Here is a 24,704-nt window from a genome sequence, read left to right as displayed (position 1 = left end):
ATTATCAGCCTTCCTATAAAGCTTTATTGGAGATAAATAAATTTATGAACCATACTAAGAGTAGATTAAGCAAAATATAGATGCAATAAAATATTATGAAGATAATGTCTATATTACTAAAGTGCCTAGATAAGGAATATTCCAGATAGCTGTGTTTTATAATTTCTCAATCACCAAATTAATAAATGACTTCATTTGTTTCATAATATTTACCCTAGTATTTCAAAAAAGGGACATTGTGGAAAATGTGATTATAATTCATATTTGAAAGGCAAGCGCAAGGGGCAATTCCAGAAATGGTGAAAAATAATCTTAAATGTAAGTGTAATACATGATGGCACTCTACGGGATAAACTGATGTCCAAGTCTAAAGCACATAATTGTTCTCGAGTCCTGCGACTGTATTTTAATCATGGATTATGTACTAATAATTTCTATGTCTTACCTTATTTCCATACCTATCAAAGAATCTTATAATTATAGCAGGATCAATGGCAATTGATACTGGTCTTCATTTGGAATATCTTCCAAATGAGCCCTCATTAAAGGCCTTGGTGCAGGCAAGTATTTTGGTTGATGATGCCAGAAAGCAAAAGTGAGGACTTAGATAAGACAAGACTGGGAAAAGCTAATAAAGGGTGTGTTGAGGGAGTTATTGCTGTTGGTGAATAAATCTCAATTCTGCTGAGATGTTTCAGAGAAGAAGCGTTACAGTCATCTTGCTTGGACCTGAGTGACATTAACCTCTCACTCTCCCAACAGTCTACCTGTTGGAAACAGTCTACCTGTTTCTGCACTGAGGTGGATGAAGCTCCCTGGAGACACAGCCCTCAGGCAGAGAAGACTGATAAGGAGCATACAGCCACTATAAGTGCTGAAAAGATGGGGGTTGGGGGTGAGGGGAATCCACAGCATTTGCTACTGTATCATTGGAAGAATTCATAAGAATAATTTAAAATACTTTTGTTACAATATGAAATTCATGCTATTCTCAGAAAGAAAAAGTGGCTTTCCCTTCATGAGTGTATACATATAGCTAAATTATTACTTAATTTTTAATATATATTTATTTATTTTGAGAGAAAGAGAGAATAGGAGAGGGAAAGAGAGAGAGGGAGGGAGAGTGAGAATCCCAAGCAGACTCCGCACTGCTAGTGAGGAGCCCAATACGGGGCTGAAATTTACAAACCATGGGATCATGACCTGGCACAAGATCAAGAGTCAGATGCTTAACCAACTGAGCCACCCAGGAGCCTCTATTACATTTTTTTCCATCTTACACAAACACACCCAATTTTTTCAAAGAAACTATAAAATCAGCTTTCTTAATATATCTCAAGATTTCTTTTCTCTCACAATCATCTACAGCTGTTGAATTTCAGTTCCTCATCAATTTTCAATTAGAATACCATGCTTCCTGCTTTGTATTTTTCCCTGATTCCATCTTTCCTCTTCTTATATCATCTTACATTACACTCTCAGATATTTTAAATAATATAACAAGGATGTAACTCACTACCTTTAAAATTCTCTGTGGTTCCTCATTGCATTCTAAATGGTGTCACATATGCAGCCTTTTCTTAATTGTTCCATACAGATTTTTTTCCAATGTATCCCATCATACGACTTTCTTCGCATAGTTCTTATTCCAGCCATAAATAAGTTACACTTACTGAACCTTAATTTATTTTTCCTTCTCGTCTCTATAAAATGATTAGATCTCTGTCCTTTCATGTGAAGATGACTTCTCATATAAAAATGTGTTCTTTCTTGCTTTTTTCTTGCTTGCTTTCTTCCCTCATTCCTCTCTTCCCTTCCCTTCCCTTTCTATTTTATTTTAAAGCTTTTTTTCTTCTGTTTTTTGTATTAACCCACTTCCTTCTTTTGTATTTTTTTTTAGTTTTTATTTAAATTCCAGTTAACATATAGTATATTATTAGTTTCAGGTGTATAATTTAGTGATTCAACTCTTCCATACAACACCTCGTGCTCATCACAGCAAGTGCCCTCCTTAATCCCCACCACTTATTTCACCCATCTCCCCACACACCATCCTTCTCATAACCTTCAGTTTGTTCTCCATAGTTAACAGTCTGTTTCTTGATTTGCCTCTCTCTCTCACTTTTCCTTTTGCCCCTTTGTTTTATTTCTTAAATTCCACTTATGTGTGAAATCAAATGGTATTTGTCTTTGACTTATTTCACTTAGCATAACACTAGCTTCATCCATGTCATTGCAAATGGCAAGACTTCATTCATTTTTATTGCTGAGTAATATTCCATTGTATGTGTATAGCATCTCTTCTTCATGCATTCAACAGGCAATGGACACTTGGGCTGTTTCTATAATTTGGCTATTGCAGACAATGCTGCTAAAAATACTGGGGTACATGCATCCCTTTGAATTAGTATTTTTTTTGTATTCTTTAAATAAATACCTAGTAATGTGATTGCTGGATCATTGGGTAGTTCTATTTTTAACTTTTTGAGGAATCTGTATACTTTTTTCCAGAGTGGGTGCACCAGTTTGCATTCCCACCAATAGTGCAAAAGGGTTCCTCTTTCTACATATCCTCACCAAAATCTGTTGTTTCTTGTGTGGTTGAGTTTAGCCATCCTGTTAGATGTGAGGAGATATCTCACTGTAGTTTTGATTTCTATTTCCACAATGATCAGTGATGTTGAGCATCTTTTCAAGTGTTAGTTGGCTCTCTGCATGTCCTCTTTGGAAAAAAAATGTTTATTCATGTCTAATTTTTAACTGTATTATTCATTCTTGGGGTATTGAGTTTAATAAGTTCTTTATAGATTTCAGATACTGACCCTTTATCAGATATGCCATTTAGAAATACCTTCTCCCATTCCAAAGGTTGTATTTTAGTTTTATTGATTGACTCCTTTGTGATGCAGAATGTCTAATTAGGGTTCTTTCTATCTTGGGTTGACTGAGGTATGAATACATTCTACACTGACAAGGGCCTACATTGCAAATATTTTACTTTCAAGTAAAGTAAATAGACAAGGACTAGAAACATGACTTTTGAAAGTCAAAGGCACATGGGGGCCATAAATAGGATAAAGTTGTGACACTGGCAGAGGAGTTTTAAGTAAGATTTCATTGGAGATAGTGACCAGCATTCTAAATATCTCATACCTTCATCAAGTAGGAGGGTTTGGGGGTGTCTTCATTTCATTTCCAGCCAAATGAGAACAGCATTAATTGGGTGACTCAGAAAGGCAAGTTGGAGGACCACAGAGGACAGATATATGACTCCAACTGAAGACACTGAGAAAACAAGAGATCAACTGCTAGCAGCCATATAAGCAGACAAAGAATAAGTGTACCCCCCTCCCCCCATATTATATATATTTCATTTAGGCAATATCAAAGGGTATTTCCTTAGCATTTTATATTAGCCAAATGGAAAGACAGAAACTTGAAAGAATTGTAAACACTTGTAGGAAAAGTTTATATAAACTGGGCCAGGGAAAGAAAACAGAATTCGATGGGGAGTCACTGGCCAGAGCCGAATGCATCACTCATGTCAAAGGAAATGCAGGTAAGCGATCTCCACCAGTGGAGAGTTCCTCAAAAGCCATTAAAGCACCCTCAAAAGAGAGAGATTTAAACACTTCTGGGCTCATAGATTTCAAGGGGATGTGGAAATAATGCTTGCTAAAAGTAATTTTTGTGCGTCTCCTAACTCTGTTTCCGCAGACCAACCCCAATGTGGTCAGAAACCGCACTTGGCAAGCTGACAGAAGAGATTGGGTGGAAAGAGAAGGCTGACCACATCCCTGTCCTTGACCACAGATGACCCAAGAGGAACAGGTTAACATTTGCATGGGAGTGGGCATTCCAATGACCAAAGTAAGAACATTTAACGACTGAAGGAAAATATGAGTCTTCATTACATAAAAGTAACCTGAAAAGTCATGAGGCTCATCTGCATTTTCCTCTGGGAACAGAATAAAATCTTTTCTCCTGAATATATTTGAAACAAGTTAGGTAAACAAAGAAAAGTTACTCAACTACATGACATGAGCCTTGTCAGATAAAAATGCATAATTTTCACACAGAATAGAAGGAAAGAATTATAGGATTATTATAATTTGGAAAAATAATTACTTTTCTCAGGTTACCAACATTATTTGGTGTTATTTTGTTGTCTTCAATTATTTGCCATTATTTAAAAGTGCTAGTTGTCAATTCATATTTCCTGAGTTTGAATCCTACATTCTTGTTTTATTAGATATGTAGCTATTAGAAACTTTATAAGGCCTATTTTCATTATATCTAAAGTGTGGGTAAAATGGTACTTATTCCATTACGGAATTTTGGAGGTGTTTAAATGGCTCAGACTGCTCTATTGTTATAATAAGCTTTCAGTTAATGTTACTATTACTATTTATATTTTACATAAAACCTAGAAGTCCTATTCTTTGTTAATGCTTTTCTTTGAGCTCCTACTAAGAAAAACTTTAATCATCTCCCCCAAATAAATCAACGAGAAATTTGCAATATCATAGAGACATCAACAGTCTTTTATCAGAAAATTATAGCCCTGGTTAAATGTGTAGAGCGGCAATTTCTTAGACATTTTAAAGAGGTTCAAAGATATAAATAAACACGGTATTTCCGTACTTATCATCTGTGTCAGTTCTCTGTCCTTGTTGATAATCTTCCCAAGGATGTGGTCAATATTCAGTGCTTCAAACTTCAGTGTTGAAGAAAAAGTCGAGTGTATACTCCTTGTACCAAGCTAGAGAGCTAAGGATATTATAATGGGATTGGCAGATCAGCTCCTTCAATGCTGCTGAAGCTGGGCATTACCCTGAAATTTTATCCCCAGGGAGTATCTATGGGTTCTTGACCATAGGCCAGATGTCCAAAGGCAGATCTAAAAATATGTATTCCCCAGACCCCGCTATTTTCTCTACTGTGGAGGGGTAAATACATTTATAAAATTTTATTTCTGGGCCTGTGCTTTGTAAGTACGAACAAGTCATGGAGTGGTTTGTGCTTTTTCCTCTTAGAACTTCTGTTTTAAAGCCTGAATATAAATATAGTGATTAAGGTATTAACACTATGTAGGTTAAAGAGTTTAAAAAGCTGAGAAGTTGGATTTGTTGCTGCTTTTTCTCTGCAGCCAGACCTCACTTGAGATATTCAGAAATGTATATAAATGAATACACGATAGCATCTCCTATAAATGTATCATTTCAACACTTCAAATATTTTATTACAAATGTATTTTTCCATACTTTATATCTTGTCATATGCTATTTTCTAAAATTATTAAGAATGCTTTTATAACCATAAACAAAACTGGGAATAAAATCTTTGAAACAAGATAATTTGAGTAATTTTGTTATGAATGGTTAAAAGCAACTCCTTAAAAACAAAGTTTGACAATGATGATTTCTTATGGAGATACAAAACCTGATTTACATACACAGCACAAGATCTTAGAAATACTCTATTCTCTACACATCCATATGCTGCCAGGAAACATGCTCTTTATACTCTCTGTTCTGTGAGAGGGTCAGTAAAGCTCAAAGGTCACTGCCCTCAATTCCATAATTTATTTTTCATACTATCAAAAGTTGAAGATACATGGCAAATATTTTTCTTATTTAATTGACTAGTGTAAAATACATTTTCCTCAGAATAGTAATTTTAGTGGAACAATATTAAAGAACTGTATATTTCATGTAGTGATATTTCAACCTAGAAGAAGGGTAATAAATTATATTTTAAAAAAAATGTGCTATCTCCATATGTAGATCTTTGCAGAGTCTGACAATAAATTGTGTATTTCAAAAGAAATTTTAATTATATATATGATATTTTAAATATATATGTGTGAAAATAAGTTTACAAATTTAGATCATGACATTGAGTATAATAACTATAATTTTGAACCAAGAACAATAATAAGTTAAAATTAACACATAAAGAGTTTATTTTCTGAAAATCAGAAAACATATGTGTAAATAAATATTATAAAAAACTATTTTCTAAGTGTATAACCTAGCTTAGAAGTATAGTATTCACCTAGTTAAGCTATTTTAAAAGTGTACAGTTTCTCAGGAACAAATACATTATAAATATACTATTTTCATATATATGTTATTTCCCAATATTGTTAAGTAGCTAAAAATATTAATCATATAATAAGTATTGAATAAAGAGCCATTTTAACTTAAAGCATTATTTTCATATAAGAAATATTCATGCATACAATAATTTTCTTTTTTTAATACTATATAGTATATTGCCTTAAGGAAAATTTTACATTATCAGTTTAATACTACTTAAAATCTAATTTACTGAAGGAAAAGATAAGCTGCACCAATAAAGTAAACATAAATAACACTATAGATTTATTGAATATGTTGTACTTAGTACTTAAGAAAATCTTACTTTTTGATCCTTTTAAATGTCAATGCTTTTTCTTTTTTTTTTTCTTTTTTCTGTTCAGTGCTTCTTGGCAAGAACATAGGAAACTTTTTTTCTGTCTGCTATCTGAGTGCTCATAAAATTGTAAATCCTGATGAGAAATAAATGTGTGGGCAACACTTGCGCAGTGAGTCTTTTGAGAAATCTGCATTCTAGACAAAATTATTTAATGATATTAAGATAAATTATTTATTTCAATAACATCCTTTTTTCTTTTTTACATCACATGAACAAGTTTATCTGCAAGTATTTATGATATATATGCCCACATACATACAGGTTTTAAAGCAATTGACATGATACTTCTTGGTACCGTTTAAATAGAAGAGCATCTTCTTCATATGCTTTCCATCTAAGAACATTCTCAGGAAATTTAGTGCATTTATGATATACCAAATTTGATATCCTTCGAGCTGGCTGCCTATGTCCACTGCCAGAAAGGATGCCTTTTTGTGCACAGCTAAGAGGCACAAGTGATTTAGAGGATGCCACTAGGCTGTGAGGTAAGAGGGAGCACCACACAATTCAAAATTCACCTAGCATAAAACACATTAAAAGCACAACACTATTTTATCTGACTATTTAAAAAAATAATTCTAAATGCTATGGATTTTATTACAGAAGAAGCATTTGCTTACTTTTGTATGATTGCAAGAACATCACTAATAAAAATCATCTTTAATAATTTAATTTTTTGTGTCATATTTGTGTATATCTTGAATGTTCTGAGACTCAAATTTTACTTACATTAATGCTAAAAGATAAAAAAAGTGCAATGATAACTACATGGCTGGTCATCAGAAAAAAATGAATTATCATAACTTAAAAAATCAACTAATTTTTAAAAGACAGACATTTAAAAAAGAAAGCTTTAATATTCCTTTGTCTACTTTTAAGGGGAAGCATTCTTTCATCATAGGGATTATGAGTTACAATGTTAATAATAGTAAAGGTTATTTCACTGACTTTATTTTAACAACAAAAATGCCTTGGAGAAAATGTTTCCTTTCCTGGATCTTGACCTAATTGGACAATTTTATAAGAGCTAATATTTGTGGTCTGATAAGGCTTTCAAGGGAGCCAATTATGTGTTTTCCCACCATCAATACTGCAGTATTATAGCTTTATCTGGGGCCTTCTGTACCTTTTTTGTTGTACATATTGAGTTAAGTTTTGCTCTTTGGGACAAAACATTGTTTCTATGACTATTATTGCTTCCGATAGCCAGGGAAGATTACCAGTAGAATCACTGTTTTAGAGAAAAAGGAAAATCTTTTTCCCAGACATGATTGCATTTTTATTTCATAATCCATTAGACTAAGTTTAACTAACACTAGAGAATTGCAGGTAGCTTACTACAGAAGAAATGGAAAAATCCTTTCCATCACAAATGAAAACTTCTGCAAATCATTACTCTAAGTGTTAAATAGAGATGCTAGCTGATAAAGGAAGCCAATATTTTCTAAAGTTGCTCTGGGTTGCATATTAGTGTGTCTGATGAAAACAGAACAAATAACCACCTGAGAAAATCCCATCTTCAGTATAATCCTTTAGAATATTCAAAGTGCAAAAAAAGCTGCAAAGCTGCTGTGTAAGATAAGAATGAGTTTTCCCTGCTCACCTTTTATCCTCAGTAGGATCCGGGCTCTAGGACTGAAATGTAGACCTGGTCTCTGTCTAAGATGTCATGTGCAAAATTGTGCATTTGTTCAGATCTTTTGGGAATAATGAACTAAAGTGATGGAAACTTTTGATTTGGCAAAGATAAGGGAATTCCCCATGTGTAGATAATTGTGCATTTTGCTTCAATTAAAAAAAAATATTTTTCTCTTCAAACATTCTGGGATGAAACATTCAGATGCCTTTTCTAAATGCTATTTAACACACTATATTTTTGAAATATAACAAAGTAAAATGATTCCTAGATGGAAAGTGGTTTATCTAAAAACTTAAGAATATAACTAGTAATACTTTAAAAAGTATAGTAACAATTGTCAACCTATTCCTTTTTAAATAAAAATGGATGAAGTTATCAGTTTCTGGAAAAATATACCAAGACATTATAAATATTTTGAAAGGGATTCATGAAAGAATGCTGGCCTGACAAATAAAAGCATGCAAAATTTTCTCTACACTCGGAGTTTTTTGGAATTTCTACCTTATTTAGATTAGCCATCTACAACAAGGTTTATGGTACCTTTCCACGGAAGCACAAAATATTGACTGAAATGAACCAAAGTGGGAATGTTTAGTACGAAGGTAAAAGTGTTCTAAAATTTTTTAAAGCCCTATTTTTGGTAAAAGTGTATAGTTGAATTTTGAATATTCCTCAAACTATTTGTGTAATTTTTAATGAAATAAATTCTACTCCTTGCATGATGAATACCCTTCCTTGGCATGCATGTTCCACTATCTCTGAGAGGAGGGGGTCACTTCATTTATTTATCATTTTTCTCTTAACTTAGCTTCTGCTCAAGAGCATGCAAATAGAGCAATCCATATGATTTTGATAAAATAAAGCTGCTGAACTCAGACATTTTATTAAAGTGTTCTAGAAATGTAGGAAATTAGCAACACAAAGCAATGTCTATTTCCTCAAAGACTAATCCTGTATTTTTATTTGTACAGTTTAACGGTAAAAGGCAGCCTCAGTGCTATCTGAAATAGGCTATTTACAGATTCTATGCCTTATGGGTAGTAAATGAGCCATCCTAAATATCAGTTTAAACCCTTTCCTGAAACTGTGAATAATAATGGTTGTCTCTTAAAATGATGCTATAAAAATAAGTAAAGTAGTCTAAACATAGAAATATGCAGAGTGCCTGGAACATAATAGATGCCAATAAATTATCATTAATATCATCATCATTACTATCTTTATTATTATATGTTCTTCATACCAGCCATACAGTAGACTTATGATGTAGAATTTTCCTAATTAGAATTACTTCATTCAAAATTAAATTTGCAATATTCATGAAAAACCACTCAATGATCACATTTGAAAATATATTCCTGTGTCTGAAAAAACTTTGGGCCAAAAAACATGGATTACACTAGCCTGACCTCTTGCGTTCAGTTAAAACCTGGAGAGCGATGGTGAATATTTCTGAAATGAGTAAAAAATATTAAGATATAAACTACTCATCGCTGATTAGAGTCCATTATATAGTCTTTAAAAATGTCACATACATTTTGCTTCTGGGTGGGATGGGATATCTGGCAACAGATGAATGCTCCTACTTGGAAAACTAAAGATGTCAGGTAACATATAGAAATCCTTGATTCAAACACAGTAGAATTCTGCTTAAAAAGATCTAGGATAAAATACTGGAGAAGGAAGAAACTCAGAGAAAGACGCTGACCCTCTAGAGTTGCTTTTACTCCCATAAAAGTTTGTCAATTCTGAACAGGGGCAGGTGACTGAGGATCCTTTGTAAAGCTTAATACAACATAGAGAGAGGGCTGTTGTAGAAGTTCAGAAGTATATAGAGGACTTTTGATGGAGATTTGAGTGTCTTAAACACATGATTATCTTTCCCTCAGAATTTTTGACATATACTGGGGCTACATGGGGTAGGAGGAAAAATAATTACACAGAAAGCTTCTGAAAAGCAGAGCAAGATTTTCTGTGGTCTGTTGAAATAACAATGAAGGGGGGTCCATTAGATAAAAGGGCTCTAATGAATATACCAGACTCATTGGGGAAAACTCTGGGGTCCAGGGTGAATAGGAGGAAGAATGGGATTTAACAGGGCCTTTTATTGAGCGTTTTTATCCATCATAGCCTGTCTTATTGGATTATGCTGAACATTTATTATTGTACCCAAGAGCAGAGCATGATAAGCCCCCTGGAGCATTACATTTTTTATAACACCTAATGTCTGGCAATAGATAAAATATTTATGTGAACAACAAAAACAACAAAAGACAATACCACATATCCAATAATTGAGAAAAAATAACAGAGCAGACCCACAGGTGATCTAGGTATTAAAGTTACCTAAAAAAGAATTTTAAAGTGTTTGAATATTAAACCCAGGAAAAGAAAAAAGAAATTATAAAAAATTTTGATAGAAGATTCCAACTTAAAAAAACAATATCGTAAATAGTAATACTAGGGCTGAATAATAATAATAATAATAATAATAATAATAATAATAATATACTACACCATATATTATTATCAATTGTTATATATAATTATACTGTTAATAAGATTCTTTTCATTTTTCACATTTTTATTTAAATTCCAGTTAGTTAACATATAGTGTAACATTAGTTTCAGGTGTAGAATTTAGTGATTCACCACTTACATACCACAGCCAGTGCTCATCACAGCAAGTCCCCTCCTTAATACACATCACCCATTCAATATCCCCCCACCACGTGGTCTTCAGGAAACCTATTTGTTCCATATAATTAAGAGTCTGTATTATGGTTTTCCCCTCTCTTTTGATTTCCCCTCCTATTTCATCTGTTTTGTTTCTTAAATTCCACATAAGAGTGAAATCATATGGTATTTTCCTTTCTGTGACTGATTTATTTCGTTTAGGATAATACTCTCTAACTTCACCCATGTCATTGAAAACGGCAAGATTTCATTCTTTTTTTATGGTTGACTAATATTCCATTGTATATACAACTTATTTATGCATTCATCAGTCGATGGACATTTGGGCTCTCTGTAATTTGGTTATTGTTGATAATGCTGCTAAAATCACTGCGGTGTATGTACCCCTTCAAATAAGTATTTTTCTATCCTGTGGGTAAATACCTAACAGTGCAATTGTAGATTAATTCTATTTTCAACTGTTGAGGAAGCTCCATACTGTTTTCCAGAGTGGCTGCACCTGTTTGCATTCCCACCAACAGTGTTATTTCCTGTATTGTAGATTTTAGCCTTTCCAACAGATGGGAGGTGATATCTCATTGTGGTTTTGATTTGTATTGCCCTAATGATGAGTAATGTTGAGCATCTTTTCATGTGTCTGTTAGCCATCTGGGTGTCTCTTTTTGTTAAAATGTCTATTCTTGTCTTCTGCCCATTTCTTCACTGGATTATTTGTTTTTTGAGCGTTATTTTGATAAGTTTTTTATAGATTTTGGACATTAACCCTTTATGCAATATGTCATTTGGAAATGTCTTCTTCCATTCCAAAGGCTGCTTTTCAGCTTTGTTGATAGTTTCCTTGTCTGTGCAGAAGCTTTTTATCTTGATGAAATTCCAATAGTTCAGTTTTGTTTTTATTTCCCTTGTCTCAGGAGACATGTCTAGTAAGAAGAAGTTGCTGTGGCTGATGTCAGAGAAGTTACTGCCTATGTTTTCCTCTGGGATGTCTCACATTTAAGTCTGTCATCCATTTTTAATTTGTTTTTGTGTATGATGTAAGAAAGTGGTCCAGTTTCATTCTTTTGCATTTTGCTGTCCAGTTTCCCCAACACAATTTGTTAAAGATGCTGTCTTTTTTTCCATTGGATAGTCTTTTCTGCTCTGTTGGCCATATAGTTGTGGGTCCATTTCTGGGTTTTCTATTCTGTTCCATTAGTCTATGTGTCTGTCTTTATGCCAGTACCGTATTGTCTTGATGACTACAGCTTTGTGATATAAATTGAGGTCCAGAATGTGATGCCTCCAGCATTGCTTTTCTTTTTCAAGGTTGCTTTGGCTATTCAGGGTCTTTTTGTGGTTCCATACAAATTTTAAGATTGTTCGTTGTATCTCTGTGAAAAATGCTGATGGTATTTTGATAGGGATTGCATTAAATCTGCAGACTGCTTTGGGTAGTGTAGACATTTTAACAAGGTTTGTTCTTCCAATACATGAGCTTGGGATGTTTTTTCATTTCTTTGGCTCATCTTCAATTTCTTTCATAAGTGTTCTATAGTTTTCAGAATATAGATCTTTTACCTCTTCAGTTAGGTTTTTCTTAGGTATCTTATAGGCTTTGGTGCAATTTTAAATGGGATCAGTTCCTTGATTTCTTTCTTCTGCTTCATTCTTGGTGTATAGAAATGCAACCAATTTCTGTACATTGGTTATGTATCCTTTGAGTTTACTGAATTCGTATATCAGTTCTAGTCCTATCATGTCATCTGCAAATAGTGAAAGTTTGAATTCTTCCTTGCTGATTTGTGTGTGTTCTATTTCTTTTAGTTGTATGGTTGCTTTGCTGAGGCTAGGACTTCAAGGCCTACGTTAGATAACAGTGGTGAAAGTGGATATCCCTATCTTATTCTTGACCTTAGAAGAAAAGCTTTCAGTTTTTCCCCATTGAGGAAGATATTAACTGTTGGGCTTTGTATATGGTCTTTATGATGTTGAGGTATTTCCTCTCTGTCCCTACTTTGTCAAGGTTTTTTTTTTTTTTTATCAAGAATAGGTGCTGTACTTTGTCAAATGCTTTTTCTGTATCTATTGAGAGGATTATATGATTCTTCTTAGCAGGTTTTAATAACAGGTGACAAATAGCATACAGTAGGAGTAGTAAATAAAAAAAATATGTTGATAGAAAAGAACCCAATTGAAACACCCAGAGGGAAGACAATAAGAAAAATAATGAGAGAAAATGGAGGACACTAATGGGAAGACCTAAGAGATATATAATTTGTGCCTTAGAAATTAAAGAGGGAGAGAATATTGCAAAAGTAATACACAGATGATGACTATGATGACTATGTAATTTACCAAATTTATTAGACGTTCCTCCATAAATGCAGTAAGTTAAGTCAAATCCAAGGAAAAATCATAAGGGGAAAAAAGAAAACATGAGGTATATCTTAATATATCTTTGATTTATTGAAGAAAAGACAAAGAGAAAATCTTAAAACCAAATTGTAGGGCAATGGGTGGAATGCGTAGGAATAAAGATACACCAACTCAAAAGGTTTCACAAGCTGAGGTCTGATTTTTAAATGAAACCAAAGGGAATTAAATAAATGAAGTGTTGAAAAGAGCTGAATGGGAATACCGGATTATCTAGAACTTAGTGTTAGGTAAAACCTCCACTCAAAACAAGCCCTCAAAATTGAAGACAAAATAAACGATTTCTCAGATAGGACAGAAACTGCCACCAAAATTTCAATAAATTTTTACTAGAAAGATCTTCAAGTAGAATAAAAATAATTATTGCAGAAAACACAAAAAATTATAAAAAATGAGCAATGAAAAGGAAAATTATGTGGATAGACATAAATGAACACTTGGTAAAACCTACATTAACAATATTACTACTGTTTTTTTAAATCTTAAAATATATGTAAAAGTAAAATGTAAGATAAAAATAAAGCAGTAGGTAGAAGGGGTTAAACATACTAGATGTATTCTTCCATCTAATATTCTGACATTACAGAGGAAGAAGTTATACTAATCTGAATTAGAATTTTTTAAAGGTTTATTTATTTTTCAGAGAAAGAGAGACAGAACGTGAATGGGGGAGGGGCAGAGAGAGAGGGAGACAGAATCGGAAACAGGCTATAGGGTCTGAGCTGTCAGCACTGAGTCCAACACGGGGCTCAAACTCACAAATTATGAGAGCATGACCTGAGCCGAAGTCGGATGCTTAACTTACTGAGCCACCCAGGCACCCCTGCAACTGAAATATTTTATTACTAAGTGGACATCTTTCAGATTAAAATGAGAGAATAATAAAAGATATGCATGAGATCATGACCTGAGCTGAAGTCAGACGCTTAACAGACTGAGCCACCCAGGCACCCCTGAATTAGAATTGAATGAGTGAAGGATGCATGTTGTCATCTCTAGGATAACTTAAAGCATAGAGAGAAAATTCAGAAGAACATAGAGAAACAATAAGCTAAAAACTAAAAGCAAGAATAACAAATTTATAAATGAAAAGAATAGAGCAAATGGAACAAAAAAGAAGTAGACTTAAACAGAAAAAAAAAGTAAAATAGTAACATGGTGCACATAAAATTTAATATATAATAGCTAAATTAAATATGAATAAATTAAAAATTGTAACTAAATGACAAAGACTATCAAGCTGTAAAAAAAGGACAAATAACAAAAAATCAAGTAAATACTATTTACAACAGACACATCATTAAACATACAGACCCAGATAAAAGTCTATAAAAAACATACCATTGTAAAGTAAATAAAAGAAAGCTGATGTTCTAATATAAGACAAAGTAAAAAATAAGACAAAAAAACACTATATGGGGTAGTTCGCATTAGTATAGGGTTACTACGCTAGAAATAATTATTTGGTGCATACAGATTTAAAATTTCAATATCTTTCTAGCATTAAATGGATATATGAGGGAAAAAGAGAAAAGCTCAAAATAGATGATCTATTCTTCCATCAATAGAGCAGGGAAAAAAAGGACAAATAAAACCCAAAGATATGAAAATTAAGAAAATAACAAAGAGAAGACAAAATATACACAATAAAGAAAACCAGCAAATCCAATTGTTTAAAAATGTTAATAAAATCAATATAATCATAGCAGGGAGATCTGGAAAAACAATGAACAAGGAATTACCAAAATATGTAATGAAAATGGGCACCACTATAATTCTACGATATTAAACAGACATAAAATATTATTATTATACCAGTAATTTTACAATAATAAGAGTAAGGAAAAATTCTTTGGGAAAATTTTTTAAAAACGCAGATAAAGAGACAATTATATATAAAATAGAATCAACACATAATATAAAGTATTCTTCCAAAGTAAAATAAAAAACTGACATAGATTCACTGTTGAATGCTTTTACATTTAAAAAATGTAGAAGTTAATATAAACTTATACAAACTTTTTTAATAGGATTCAAAAAAGGGAATGGTTTGCAACTTATATTGTGAAGTCAATATAAACTTGCTTTCAACACTAGACAGGAATATTGGGAAAACCAATTACCACCCAAACATTCTTATGAAAATAAATGACAACTAAAAAATATAAAGGGCAGTCATACATACCAAGAATAATATATCATTAACAAATAGAACCCGTTCCAAAGAATAATATATCATTAACAAGCAGGATCTGTTCTAAGAACATACATGTGATTCATTACTGAAAATTTTTGAGAAAGAAAAGAGTGGAGCTTGATAGCTAGAAACTATTCTGGCACAATCAGGTTTCAGTGTGAGAAACTGGCCTGATAGACATAGGTATGCTTTTGTGTTCTGTTAAACACAAACACCTTCACAGGACACCAACATCAGACAAGTCCCCTCTGTGGCCCTGAGGATCAAGGAAAATTTCAGATTGTTTCATAATCAGTGCTGAACACAGACACAATCATGAATGCTGTCCAAATCACAAAATGACCATCTCTTTCTACATAATAGTTAATACAAATGGCATTTTCTACTTTTTCAATCAAGTTATAGCCTTGCTATGTTACACTTGAATGTTCTGTCATCTTAATCTTCCAGTTACTAAAAACTCAACTTCATTGTGGTAGAAGGGTTGTTGTTACATTTATAGGGATCTATAATTATCTGTTTTATAGGATAATGTGTCAAAAATAACTTGTAACATTTCATTAGTCAAAAATAAAGCTATTCTTTCAAGGACACTGTATGGTGCATTTTAATATCTCTAAAATTATTTTCTTGGTTTCTTTTCTTGTAAGTCAGAATGATTTAGTTTGTGGTATTCTCTTGGTGTTTAAAAAGTTGTTATATCTGTTTCTGCTAAAGATGCTGGTAAACTTGATCTTTTTGACATGAATTCTGCAGCTTAAATACAGCTCTAATAACCAAGTTGCCCAGGATAATATGAAGAATAATTAAATTAAAAAAAGTGTATTTTCTTGCCTGAAAGTCACTACTGTAGCATTTTTGGCATCCAGGGTATTTTAGTGTTAGCGAGAAGTGCTCTTAGGTGCAGTTACTTTAAATGATTTATTTCTATGTGCCCATTTGCAATTCTGGTATGACTTGGACAGCAGGACTGATAATATAAGGCATTAAAGCATCTGGAATTAGACCAAACTGTGAGGAAAGGAAATTGTCTATTCTTATGGATGGTATTTTATGCTATTTTTTTTTTATGTAAGTAAAGCACTCAGGAGGCACTGACACAGTCCTAAAATATTTTTAAAGTATAGATTAATCTATAAAATACCACTTCTGGATTAAAAATCCTAGGCCAAACAAACTACACTTTAGGTTTCCATTTTTAACCTGTAATAGAAGAGAGACTTTTAGAATAATGGACACAAATAAAACTGCACTTTTCAGTACTTATCCTCTTATGCTTGCAACACATATCATCATTCCCAGGAAGAAAAAAGGCCATTTTAAATCAAGGATGAGTCACTCACTCAATGCTCCCTCCACTCGTATGAGGCTAGAGGTATAAAACAATATCCATTTGTCCTAAAGATCTGTGTTAACCACAGGATATTGTACATTCTTTTCATAATCAAGAAGAGGGAAAATAGGTACTGTCATTAATAGACTAAATCAAAGAACACTTTTGAATTCTAATTATTTTCTTTTGAAGGCATTTTTTTATATTGCTTTGATCAGTAAGTAAGAGTTTATACTTTGTAAGAAATAACACCAAGAAAAATACAGCACAGTTGGTTCCATATTTCTGCTTTTGTGCCTCAATTTTATCTTACAAACTTTTATTTAAATTTCAGTTAGCTAACATACAGTAAATATTACTTTCCTGGGTAAGATTTAGTGATTCATCACTGACATATAACACTCAGTGCTTATCCCAACAAGTGCCCTCCTTAATGCCCATCACCCATTTGTCCAATCCCCCTGTCCACCTCCCCTCCAGCAGCCCTCAGTGTGTTCTCTATGGAGACTCAGCTTTATGGTTTGCCTTTATTTTTACCTCCATGTTCATTTGGTTTGTTCCTTAAATTCCACATGAGTGAAATCATATGATATTTGTCTTTCTCTGACGGACTTATTTCACTTAGCATAATATACTCTACCTCCATCCAGGTCATTGCAAGATTTCATTCTTTTTCACGGTTGAATAATATTCTATCATATATATATTATATATATATTATATATAATATGTATATTATATATATATTATATATATATTATATATAATATGTATATTATATATATATTAATATAATATATATATATATATCTCACCCTTCTTTTTTTTTAATTTTTTTAACGTTTATTTATTTTTGAGACAGAGAGAGACAGAGCATGAATGGGGGAGGGTCAGAGAGAGGGAGACACAGATTCTGAAACAGGCTCCAAGCTCCAAGCTGTCAGCACAGAGCCCGAGGCGGGGCTCGAACTCACAGACCGCGAGATCACGACCTGAGCCGAAGTCGGCTGCTTAACTGACTGAGCCACCCAGGTGCCCCAATCTCACACTTCTTTATGCTTTCATCAGTCAATAGGTATTTGAGATCTTTTCATACTTTTGTTATCATTAATATGCTGCTATGAAAATTATGTATTTGAAATACTTTAAATTGGTAATTGGTATTTGTATCATTTGAATAAATGACTAGTAGTGCAATTGCTAGATTGTAGGGTAATTCTTTTTCAACTTTTTGAGGAATGTGCACATTGTTTTCCAGAGTGACTGTACCAGTTTTCATTCCCACCAACAGTGAAGAGAGTTCTCGTTTATCCTCATCCTCACCAACATCTGTTGTTTTTTGTGTTGTTAATTTTAGCCACTCTAACAGGTGAGAGATGATATCTCACTGTAGTCTTGATTTGTATTTTCATGATGATGAGTGATGTTGAGCATATTTTCATGTGTCTGTTAACCATTTAGATGTCTACTTTGGAAAAATGTTTATTCGTGTCTTCTGCCCATTTTTACACTGGATTATTTGGTGTGTGTGTGCGTGTGTGTGTGTTGAGTTTGATGAGTTCTTTATAGATTTTAGATATTAACCCTTTATCCAATATGTCATTTTCAAATATCTTGTCCTATTCCAAAGTTTGCTTTTTAGTTTTATTGGTGGTTTCCTTCTCTGTGTGGAAGCTTTTTATCTTGATGAAGTCCCAATAGCAGATTTTTGTTTTTGTTTCCCTTGTCTCATGAGACGTGTTTAGTAAGAAGTTACTATGGCTGATGTCAAAGAGGTTACTGCCTATGTTCTCCTCTAGGATTTCAAAGGTTCCTTTCTCACATTTAGGTCTCTCATCCATTTTGAATTTGTTTTTCTGTATAGTGTAAGAAAGTGGTCTACTTTCATTCATTTACATGTTGCTGTCCAGCTTTCCCAACATCATTTGTTGGAGACACTATCTTTTTCCATTGGTTAGTCTTTCCTGTTTTGTTGAAGATTAATGTACCACATAATAGTGGGCTCATTCTGGGTTTATCAATGTGTCTGTGCCAGTACCATACTGTCTTGATGACTATAGCTTTGTAATACAACTTGAAGTTCAGAATGTGATGCCTCCAGCATTGCTTTTCTTTTTCAAGATCGCTTTGGCTTTCAAGGTCTTTTGTGATTCCACACAAATTTTAAGATTGTTCTATCTCTGTGAAAAATGCTGGTGGTGTTTTGATAGGGATTGCATTAAATGTGTAGATTGTTTTAGGTAGTATAGACATTTTAACAATATTTGTTCTTTCAATTCATGGGCATGGATTTTTTAATGTTTTTGTTTATTTTTGAGAGAGAGAGAGAGAGAGCGAGCAAGTGGGAGAGAGACAGAGAGAGAGGGGCATAGAGGATCTGAAGTGGGCTCGGTGGTGACAGCACAGAGTTCGATGCAGGGATTGATTTCACAAACCTTGAAATCATGATTTGAGCTGAAGTCAGATGCTTAACCGACTGAGCAACCCAGGTGCCCTTATTTTTCCATTTCTTTGTCTCATCTTCAGTTTCTTTCATAACCATTTTATAGTTTTTTGGAGTATAGATCTTTTACCTCACTGGTTAGGTTTATTCCTAGGTATCTTACAGTTTTTAATGCAGTTCTAAATGAGAATGATTCCATGACTTTAAATCTTTTTTTAACGTTTATTTTTGAGACAGAGAGAGACAGAGCATTAACGGGGGAGGGTCAGAGAGAAGGAGACACAGAACCTGAAACAGGCTCCAGGCTCTGAGCTGTCAGCACAGAGCCCGACGCGGAGCTCAAACTCACCGACCGCGAGATCATGACCTGAGCCAAAGTCGGATGCTTAACCGACTGAGCCACCCAGGCGCCCCTCCATGACTTTAAAAGATTTGAGAATAGTCATTGGGAGTGAGGGGTTTTTATTGATGTGTGTACACGCTTTTACATACACAAATCTGAATGTTTGCTCAAAAGTTTAATATCTTAATTAAAAAATCGTTAAAAATGCTCAAAAACATATTTACTTCAGTTGTGTTATTCTTTTGCTTTTACTGACAGCTTTCTTCTCATATTTTTTGCTAGCTTTAATTAAGCTTTCTCCTTAGACCTGAAAGAAAACAAAAAATCGCAGCCTCAGTAAATTTTTCTCAGAGTGTACACAATTTGATCAGTTACCGCATGGTGTCTGTGCTGATAATAAATGGTTTGATGCTTTTAAAGCTATTTTGCCTGATTAGTAATTAGTAGGTCAAAAATATGGATTAAATGCTCTGGCGAAATGATTCCTAAACTTCTGGAGACTAAGAATTTCCTGACACACTTAATAAAATTGCAGGCTCAGTGCTTTCATAAAGACAATGAAATCGACATTAAAGGGCAAAGCCGGGTAATCTGTATTTTAAACGTAAATCTCAGCATGATTTAGGAAGTTGATGGAAATGCTTACTCTCAGAGCCACACTCCATATCTAGTAATAGAAAACTTGCTTAGTAACAATATAACAAGATAAACTATATGTGTATTAAAATTTAAAATATGATTTTTGTCACAAATATCAGATGAATGAAAACTTTTAATTATTACTATGCTTTAAAGTACTTTTATTAGGTTTCTACTTTATATGAAATAACATCATACAGAACATCTACTTCTGTCTTCTCAGTTTACAAATCAAGAAAATGAGACCCAGATATATGATTTTGATAATTATTAAATGAATCTCAATATCTAGTCTTCTACCCTTGTTGTGCTTTATAACACTTTCTATCCATGTAGTGTTAATTGCCGTTTTAATGATATTTATATTATTTCCTTACAAGACACCTATATGTTCATTCACTCTTGCTTTAATTGCTTTAATTCACTCAAGTAACATTGAACTACTACCAATAATAGCTTATTTAGATCACTTATAATTCAAAACTAGTAGCACACATAGCAGTCTTTGATTATTAAGGTCAGGGCAACAGAAGAGCACAACTCCATCAATATCTATCAAATGAAATCCTATAAACCATTCAAAGAACTATTCACTTATAGTTTTCCTTCCAGTGAATTCTTCAGTCATTGAGCTAAAAAGGGATTTCTGTCTCTGAATCTCCTTTGGTAGTTGTATTCATTTTCTATTGCTGCTTTATCAAATAACCTTCAGTCCCTGGACCAATTTTTTTTCTCTCACCGTACTGGAGCTCAAAATCTAAACTCAAGATTCCAGAAGGACTGTGTGTCTTCTTGAGGCTTTGGAAGACGTGTTTCCTTGCCTTTACCCATTTCTAGAGGCCACCTGCATTCCTCATCTCATGGTCACTTTCTCACATTCCTCCAACCTTCCTCTTCTGTTGTCTCATCACTTACTATTGACTAACCTTTCTGTCTCTTTCTGATAAAGACTGATGTAAGGTAACATATTTATAGGTCTCAGAGATTAGGATGTGGACATCTTAGGGGTGACAATATTCAGCTTGCCACAGTGCTCTAAACTTGTAATTACATTTATCACTAATGATATATTAGAAATAAGTGTTCTCTGTCTACTAGGAAGAAGGGAACAAAAACTAGAAAGAGAGACAGAAAGTAAGACAGAGTTAGAAAATCAAATTCAGTATTAATGAAGAAAATACTACTTTAAGTGTGTAGGTTTTGATAGTCAAACATTATTTAAGGGTTTTGGCTTTCTGAAGCATGGATTTTCCTGTTATGTTAAGATACCTCCCATGGGGATGGATTATTTTTATACCCAGCCCCTCTTTATTCTTTTGGAAACCAAAAAGCAGAAGCACCAACCCCAAATTTTATGTTGTTGTTGCTCAAATTGCTCCAATATAATCCAATATTTCATTTCAAAATGAAGCTGTGCTATTGATTGCCTCTCGCTAATTTGTTGACATTAGGGTCTATGATCCAAACTTGAGTGGTCATAATTGTCTTGAGCGAAAGCAGAGAAAAAGAGACAGTTAATTTCAGACGGCTAATCTCAAAGTGTAATCCGATTTGTTGGCATCCTTTAATCTAGTTTTATAAGAAAAACCAGGACAGTTGGTCTAATTATTGCTTTCCTTTTTTGGCTCAGGCTAAAGAGACATACTGAGGTCTATCTATCTATCTATCTATCTATCATCTATCTATCTATATATCTATCAATCATGTATCTATCATTTAATCTCTTACTCATACACAGACACATACATAAGTAGCATTATATGTGCAAGAATTCTGCATCTAGACATCCTTCCTGAACTTCTCAATGAAAATATTTTCCTTGTTTATTCTCTGTTGATGCATATAGAAAGAATGGTCCCAGTATATTATCTCTTTTCTTATATACTAAATTAAGCAGATGGACTAAGCATAAAACATTCAAACTGGGATACTAATCTCAGTTATACCATTACTTAAAACTTCAAACTGTTTATAGCACTTAAACAGGAGTACACAATACTTGGAAATCTTAATGCCCATTCATCTATTTTATGTAAAATTATATATGCCTACTCATCCATTTTATATATATATATATATATATATATATATATATATATATATATAGAGAGAGAGAGAGAGAGAGAGAGAGAGAGATAACTTTTTCCAAACATATTTCTGCAGTGGAACATTATGTCTCTTGGTGAGAAGGTGGTGAAACACTATTCTATTTTTCTCCTAATTGAAATCAAATTATTTCATTCTTAGTTTATTGCTGAGGCAGTTTTTCTTGCCTCTCTCTTCCCCAACATTCTGCTTACAATAACTTTAAAGCAATCACCATAGTTACTGTCCCATGATAACATTTGTGTTTGGCAGCATGCATGAGCTGGGAAGAAGTTAGAAGTTAGCTGATTGGATTGATCTTTTGGAGGACGTTACCGGCTTGACTACATAATTTGAATCGGTGCAGCATCAGGGCAGGTCAACCTCAAGGAAGAGCTAGTAACTGTCTCAAATAGAGGTATGAAGCATAATATAGACTTTCCTTTCAACTATGTTCAATTTTCATCTTGTGCAAAATAGCACTTGAATATAAAAAAGGTGGAGCAGAGCACAAGAATCATAAATATTTAAACACTAACAGTGAAAAAATGCTAATTACTAACATTGCCTTCGTGAACTACTAAGCCAGGATGCAAATAAAGTTAATGTTGCTATTTAAATCTTAGGGAGAATAATCTGTTTTATTTACCATAGTAAATAACATGTCATAAGTAAGGTTTCCGGCATGTTGGGAAAAAATCGCTTTGGCTCACTTCAGAGAAATGGTAGTTTCAATATGTAGTGGAATGGGCCTGGGTGGAGAATGGAAGCATGGCCCAGGACACGGAAGCATGGCCCAGGACACGGTTAAGAGAAAAGGGAAACTTAGCTCTTCACTGAGCAATGAGATGCAATATTCCTGGTGCACAATTGTTTGGGAACTTCTTCCTTCTTAACAAGAAGTAGTTTCCTAAAAGTAGATTTTGCCATCTAGTATTTTCTTCTCATAAAAGTGGAAATAATTTATTTTTGATAGTTTACCTAAATTCTCAGATTAAATAAAGAGATTCAGGCTTTTAAAAATAACAAGAATGGGTTCAGAATTTTTCAAAGGTGAAATAGGAAGTTTTAGATTTCCACTTTTCATATGGTGCATTTATATATTACTTGAGGACAAAAAAGCTGTTCATTAATTTTTAAAAATGAACTCGGCTGCCCTGAATTGATGAAAGATTAGCTAACCACTTTAGGGTAACATTCAGATGCTCAGATGCTGTGCAACATTCATTTAAATGTCTAATTTTACACAGTATTTATAATACCGAGAGAGCCCACAAAACAAAAATAAAAATACGAGTATAAATACACATAATATATACATTGGATATATACCTACCCAATATTACGTACATTATTATGTTCACAATTATTTTGCCTGACTCATTAGTTGAGAGCACCAGAAATTATTTTAAAAACTTGAGCATCTAGAGGAAGGAGAAATTAGGCTGACATAGAGAAACTTTCTAGCAATTTCTAAAGATTAATTTCTACTTTCACTGACAATAAATACCACTATGTGCTTTTCAGCTAGTATTTTGGCATAAGCTCTCTTTATTTGGCTCTAATGGCACTCTCACTGGCTCTTACCAGATATAAGTAAAGAAACCAAGAAGTTTTTCAGATAGGAAGGTTCTATATGTCCTTCTAATAAACGTGTTTTTCCAAAGTTTAAAAGACATACTATTTACCATACTTTCCACTGACTCCCACAAATCTAAAGCCACATAATCTTTGTCACCACAACAGTATTAATAAATTATTTTGCATATCACTCTAAATCAATCATACATCTTTGAGAGGAGGAGTTAAGATGGCAGAGAAGTAGGGGGACCAGGATTTCCCTCATCCCTCAAGCACAGCTGTACTGAGGTCAGAATACTATCAGGAAATCTATCTGTGGAATGACAGAAAATTTTCCACAGGTGGAGGGAGACAGCTTTTCAGAACAGAGGTGTCTGACAAGGGTTGGGTTAGGACAAGAGAAAAACCTCTCCAGAGACCATGGGCTGGGGAATGAAAAGTACAGAAAGTACCAGTCTCTACTTTGCAAACAGACTTAGGAGCTGCAGATCTGAGTTATCAAAAGTGCACATTTTTTTCTGGACCAAAGTATGCAACATGTATGCGTGTGGGGGGAGGGGAGCCAGCCCTGAGAAGCAGTAGCGATCTAGGGCACACTAGGAGAGAACAGTCCCCTTCCTCGAATACTGTGGGAAAAGGATATATTGCCCCCCAAAAGGACAAAAGACCCTGCAGGTGCCAGGGCTGCGTGGTGCTACCCCAGAACATGGTTCATGTGATGTGGGATTCTTTAAGACATCAGAGTACCTGGGTGGCTCAGTTGGTTAAGCGCCCAGCTTTGATTCAGGTCATAATCTCAAGGTTCATGAGTTCAGACCCTGCAGCCTGCTTTTGATTCTGTGTCTCCCTCTCTCC

General features: G+C 33.7%; 1 long non-coding RNA gene across 1 annotated transcript in view; it reads left to right on the top strand.

The window, feature by feature from the left end:
• LOC122217001 overlaps nt 1-6,581 on the top strand; it is a 40,546-nt gene extending 33,965 nt beyond the window's left edge. Inside the window, exons 5-6 of the long non-coding RNA XR_006201240.1 lie at nt 3,718-3,870; nt 6,485-6,581. This is a non-coding gene — a long non-coding RNA (uncharacterized LOC122217001). The remainder of the gene's footprint in view (nt 1-3,717; nt 3,871-6,484) is intronic.
• Nucleotides 6,582-24,704: the final 18,123 nt, after the last annotated feature.

This window comes from Panthera leo, chromosome B1 (genome assembly GCF_018350215.1).
Source record: "Panthera leo isolate Ple1 chromosome B1, P.leo_Ple1_pat1.1, whole genome shotgun sequence".
NCBI lineage: Eukaryota > Metazoa > Chordata > Mammalia > Carnivora > Felidae > Panthera > Panthera leo.
The sequence above is the reverse complement of the archived record's forward strand: the minus strand, read 5'-3'. Positions and strand labels throughout refer to the sequence as shown.